Genomic DNA, 6387 nt, shown 5'->3' with positions numbered 1-6387 from the left:
TATCTTTGCCAACACAAGTAAAGTGTACTGGTGAGAGTGAGAGAAAAATAATTGGAGGCATGAATAGCTGTGAAAAGATTGTTGCTGATTAATGTGGGCTAACAAGTCAGTCATGCAAAAACCTGCTGACTCACTGCAGAGTCTTGATGAAGCCAGAGGGCTCATTGTGTGGCAAAATGACCTGCACCATGTGTGTGAGATTGTCTTGGCACCACTTGGCAATCTTGGAGCAGAAAAATTCTACTTCACTGAATTTTCTGACAGTCAGGAAACCTGGAGAAGGTCAAAGGGCCAGGGAATCTAGGGTGAAGTTATGGCAAAGCTGAGACTGTGGCCCAAGGTGTTAGAAGGCGACTGAAAGGATGTAGTTACCTAACTCATTAGGTCTACAGGGAGGGATGAAAAGACAGGAAGGTATAATGAGGCCTCATTAGAAGGTGGCTGCTTACAGTAAGAAGGGGCCACAATGGTAGTGACAGGAACCTAGAATAGTAACTTGCTTCTCATGTTCCTCTCTTCTTTCTGTTTTATTGGGATATAACTCACATATCATCCTTAAGAATTATATAATTCAGTGAATTTTAATATACTCATAGAGTTCTGTAGATACTACCATTACCTACCTGTAGAACCTATCCATAAAAAGAGACACTATATCCATTAGTCACAACCCCACCCCAACCACCTGTAGGTAATCACTAATGTACTTTTTTCCTCTATGCATTTGTCTATTATTAGCATTTATATAGATGGAGTTATATAGTACCTTTTTCATTCTAGCCATTTTACTAGCAAAATATTTTCCAAGTTCACTTATAACATAGTATCAAGCAGCAGTTCATTACTTTTTATAGTTGAATAATGTTCCATGATACTAGCTATACCCATTGTATGGATGTACCTACTACATTTTTGTCTACCCAGTTAAGGTGTACTTGGCTTATTTCTACTTTATGGCTATTACAATGCTATGAACCTTTGTATTAAACATTTCAGTTTGAACATATTTTCAGTTCTCTTGAGTACTGGTGAGTAGAATTGGCTAGGGATCAATGTAACAGAGTCATATGCAACTTACATTCACCCTTTTGAGGAAATTCCAAATTGTTTTCAAAGTTTCTGTGAGGTTAAATATTCCTGCTAACAATAGAAATACAGAATGTAAGAGTTCAAATTTCTCTATATCTTTGCCAACACTTATTACTATTCATCTTTTTGTTGTAGTCTAGTGGGTACAAAGTGGTGCCAGTTTGTAGGTTTTTTTTTTTAATGTATTTGGTACAGGGTCTCACTACTCTGATCAGACTTATATAGTGATCCCCTTGTTTTCAGCCTCCCCAGCACTGGGATTACAGGTGTGTGTCACCATACCTGGACTTGGTCTCTAGCTCAGCACCCCCAGGGGCAGGGCCAGCACAGCATGTGGTGCTGGGGATCAAACCTGAGTCCCTGCACTTGTCTGAACATGTGTTTTAGTCTGCTGAACTATCTTGCCATCCTAGTTTACAGTTTTGATTCATATTTCTCTGATAACATTGTAGTTGAGCATCTTTTCACATGCTCATTTCACATGTCCATCCATTTTCTTTGGAAAGTTATTCCCAGTGTTTGTCCAGTTTTTTAACTGTGTTATCTTTGTATTACTGAATATTTCTTGAACTTGTCTTACTAATTTCTTTGGTAGTGCTGGAGATTATACCCAGAGCCTTGTGCACATTAGAAAGTGCTTTGCTGCTGAGTCCCACCCCAGACCCCAAGTCATCTCAGATCTTTCCCATACATGCTGTTGGCAAAATGAGGAGGTTAAAGAGAGAGAGAGAGCAAGATAGGCCACAAAAAGCCAGGGGCTGAGAGCGCTGACATGTGTGGCCATAGGGAGGTAACATCAATTCATACAGATATAGTTGTCTTAAAAATCCACAAAAACACTGAGAAAAGGACCAGCACTGGAGAGACAGCACAGAGACTCTACTAGCACCATGTTTTGAGACTCCTACTTTTCCTTAAAATGTCCCCTTTCACCTTGTCTCTGTCCCTAGGAGTCAGGATGACTTATTAATTAATCAATAACAGGTAAAGGTAGAGGGAAGTAACCTAAGTGAAGAGAAAGGGAAATACTGAGTGGACTGAAAGAGTGATTTTTTTCTTTTACACTGGATTAAGGACAATTTATTGTTTTTATGTACAGAAAACTCAAGAGTACACTTAGTCCAGTTTTGTGGCAAGCTCTTTAGCCTTTGCTTTCTCCAGCTTGGCAATATGAGCCACAGAGTTTGGACCCAGAATATTGCCTCCCTATTGATGGTGGATCTCATTGCATCTGTCATTATAGTTGGTCCTGATGCCCTCCACCAGCTTAGCCAGCATGCTTTGTCTTCCAAGTTGACTTATGTGAAGGTGACAGTGGTACAGGTCTTCCTGTGGACCACATGCCCTAGCCTGGCCTTCCCCTTGATGATGCAGTAAGGGACCCCCATCTTGTGAAACAGGGCAGGCAGGAACATGACTAGCTTGATGGGATCCATGTCATGTGCAATCACCATGAGCTGAGCCTTCTTGTTCTCTACTAGAGTAGTCATAGTGTTGACACCTGCTTTGAGGACTAGTGGCTTCTTAGTGAGGATATCCCCTTTGCCAGCAGCTTTCTTCTCTGTCCATGCCAACAGCCTCTGCTTCTTTTCTTGCTTGGTCTCTGGTCTGTACTTGTGGGCAAGCTTGAGCAGTGAGTAGCTGTTTGGTAGTCCAAGGCCTGGGTGAACTGGTGAATTGCAGAGGGCACCTTCAGCCACTTGTACGAGATGGGTCTCTGTTGCTGCAGCCGGATACAGTGGGGCCATTTGACAAAGTGGGTAAGGTCTCTCTTGGGCTGGATGTCCTGTCCAATGCCAAAATTCTTTGGCCTCTTTTCAAACAGGATATTTACCACCTTCTTGGCCTCCTGCTTCATGACAGCAGGGACTTCTTGCCCTTGGCCCTCTTCCCTTTCGGCATCTCAGCCGGCTGAAGAGTGATTTTTTTAACTGCTAATTTCTATTTTGTCTGGGCTTAGATTTGGTTTGGGATTTGGATTTGTGTTACACTGGGTTTGGTTTTGAGATAGGGTCTCACTATGTGGTTCAGGTTGGCTTTGAACTCATGTCAATTCTTGTGCCTGTCTCCTAAGTGCTGTGATTATAGGCATGCACCACTACACTTAGCTTTAACTGACTCTTTAGTAAATTAGAAGATAAAGCTATTTATCAATACTTGGCAATAAGTAAGTAGAAAAGTTAAAGTGTTTGCCTAAATTTTTATCCAGAAATGGGGAAAACTGAATGACCCAATATTCAAAATAGTTGTGTGAAAATAAACATCAAACTAGTTTATGTCACTTCTGGTGCATCTAGCTTATTCAATTAGCCATTATAAGATCTAATACTTTGTGGGCACTCAACATAAAGCACTAAGGCATGACTGTGTATGTGTACACATGTAGTGGGGAGGTACCCAGAGTAAGTTACAGGAAAGCAAAGTTCTTAGAACCTGGAAACCTAGGCTGTTAGCTACATGGTCAAATGTGATACTGTTCCTCGCCTCTATGGTGATAGGAAATGTGACAGGAGTGAAAATGGTGAGCTTAACTTCTAGGAAGACAAGGGAGGGCCCTCGAGTTTGATGGAGGACAACCATAGAAATGTTGCATGAGCAGAGAAAATGATATTATTATCACACATTAAAGCTATAGTTTGAAGCTTTCTGAAGTGCGGAGTGTCAGCTGTATCTCTTGGCTTGTTTTTTGAGTTGGAGCACAAAAAGAAGTCCACTAATTGGGAGGATTGAGAAGAAAGAGGAAGTGTGTTTTGGTGTTGGAAAAGAAACAATAAGAATCCAACAGGGGAGGTTGATAAGCAACAAACAGCATGAAAAGTTCAGTGTTATGCATGAGGCCAAAGGGATAAAAAGGGCAGGGCCTGGAGAGATTCAAGCAGAAGTGATTTTAGAAGTGAAGGAAATGGAGGAGGTGCAGGCAGGCAGCAAAGTGGGAATGATGGAGCTGTTCATAGAACTACTTTGTTCTAATTTTTCTGTTGCAAATTTAATGTATTGATATCACTAACCTGGCCAGACGTATATCGACCTCATTAAGTTGCATACCTCAAATACTATGCTAGGGAGAACTTAGGATTTCAATGACTCATAGCTCTTTTTCTCATTGAGAAAGCCTTCAATAAAGGGACTTTCCAGTGGAAATAATAGACTGTAAATTGTTTACTTGGCAAAACACCATTAGACTGAGCTAAGGGCTTTCATATACAAGGATATGATAACAGAATTTACCTTTTCAAGTGCTTCAGAATGGGAGAGTGGAGAAATTTTTCCTCCCTTGCAGAATGAAGAAGTTTGAAAGATACTATATTTTATGTAGCACTGTCTTTTGACCTTTGTTGTAGAGCTTTGGTGCAGTTATAAGCTTAGCACCTACTGAAGTTCAGGTGCAGATCTACAAAGTTTAAATTTATCCAGCTGTGCCTGGCTTGGGTCTGGCTGCTGTGCTCAACTCCTTCCTGCTGCTGCCCTTGGGGGTGAACCTGTTGTGTACTTCTGGCAAGATGTTCTGCTCCTGGACTAGTTGGGTGATTCTGTCCCCTACATTCTCTGCAGGGATTGCAGCTGCAGGGTTTCACCTCAGGCCTGTATGCCAGGCCTGAGCTGAGTCTGGAGGGGACAAGGTGGAGTAGGGGGGAGAGGCAGCTCTCCCACACACTCACTGGGCCTGCGCTAGGACTGGACCTGGGAGTTCCTGGAATGTGACAGAAATTCCTATTTGGTGGGTGGGGCAGGGGAGGGTACTACAGAGTGGTGGGGGGCATCCCAAGGGGGTGAAAGAGGGTCTCACACACGCTGCACCTGGGCTGGGACCAGTAGGTCCCACTGGCGCAGGGTAGCCACCTATATTTTAAATTTAAGGAAAAAGTAAATTTAATGAGAAAGTAAAAGCAAAAAATGGTCAATTAATGAATCAGTTGGAGTCAAGGAAAAAAACTAATTGGCATAGTTTAAAGTTATTAACCAATGAAATGTGTCCTTTAAATTTAAACAAATAGGAAAAGGACTGTTCAGGGTTGCTTTGCTTAGATTTATGGACCCCATTTGCCTTCCAGAGAATATTGTGTTAAAAGGCAAAGAAAAAAAGGTGTGTGTGTGTGTGTGTGTGTGTGTGTGTGTGTGTGTGTGTGAAGATAATAGGTGAAGCATAAAAATACTTAAAAGTCACTTATCTTATCATGCACCTTCAAATGTAAACCCAAGTTTATAAAGTTGGCTTCTGCACTTTTTCTAGTGAGATATACTCAATGGATCATAATTTTGCATTTGACATGCATTATGGGTATCTACACATGACTCAGTAAAGGTATACATGTGATTCCCATGATTAAGAAAAGTACATGCTCTTAAATAAATGAGACTAATCCCATAAAGTGACTCAGAGAAAAAAAATACAAGAGGCTTTCAAATGAATGAGCTAATTTAATATTATCATGCATATTGGCAGATATGACAGATAGATAACAGGCTCAAGGTTAAATCAGTTGCTACTGGGATGGTAACACGATGAATTCTTCCTTTTTTTGTTTTTTTTCCCCATAGTTTTATTGAGAAACAAATAGCAATGAGACAGTTTCAAACCAAATTGGTAGGACAGTTTCAATAATTAACACATTGCACACTCTCTTCCTAGTGCTTATTTGCTGTACAAGATGAAAACATGATATCCTATTTACAAACACTATTAGAACAAATCCCTCTATTCATTAAGAGAATGTAACTATATATCTATTATAGCCATTTTGAATACACAGATACAAAATGGACATTCATCGGTATTCCGTTTTTTGGTTTAGTTCTGTTATTTGAATATTACTATGTGTAAACTCAGCAAAATATTCTAAAAGAGTCCACCAGTCCATAATAGTATTGGGTCTTCTGCTTGACTGGTAATGTCAGAAATTGTTGACCTGAGTCCCCCACAGCTCAACATAACACGATGGATTTACTTCTTTTTTTTTTTTAAAAGTTTTATTTTATTTTTTCCCATAATTTTATTTATAAACAAATAGCAATGAGAGAGTTTGAAATCAAATTGGTAGGACAGTTTCAATAATCAACACATTGCATACATCCTTCCCAGTGGTTAATTGCTGTACAAGATGTGGACATTATATCCTATCTACAAACACCATCAGAACAAATCATTCTATTCATTAAGAGAATGTAACTATCTATCCTAACCACTTTGAATACACAGATACAAAAATGGACATTCATCTGTATACCCTTTTTTTGTTAAGTTCCGTTATTTGAATATTATAGGTGTGTAAACTCAGCAAAATATTCCGAAAGAGTCCA

At 40.0% G+C, this 6387-nt stretch overlaps 1 pseudogene; it reads right to left on the bottom strand.

Annotated features, from left to right (window-relative positions):
- Positions 1 to 2205: 2205 nt before the first annotated feature.
- On the bottom strand, positions 2206 to 2991 carry LOC101577797 (annotated as a pseudogene).
- Between the last annotated feature and the right edge of the window lie 3396 nt (positions 2992 to 6387).

Source organism: Octodon degus, unplaced genomic scaffold (genome assembly GCF_000260255.1).
Source record: "Octodon degus isolate 3935 unplaced genomic scaffold, OctDeg1.0 scaffold00168, whole genome shotgun sequence".
NCBI lineage: Eukaryota > Metazoa > Chordata > Mammalia > Rodentia > Octodontidae > Octodon > Octodon degus.
This window is presented reverse-complemented; position numbering and strand designations above follow the sequence as displayed.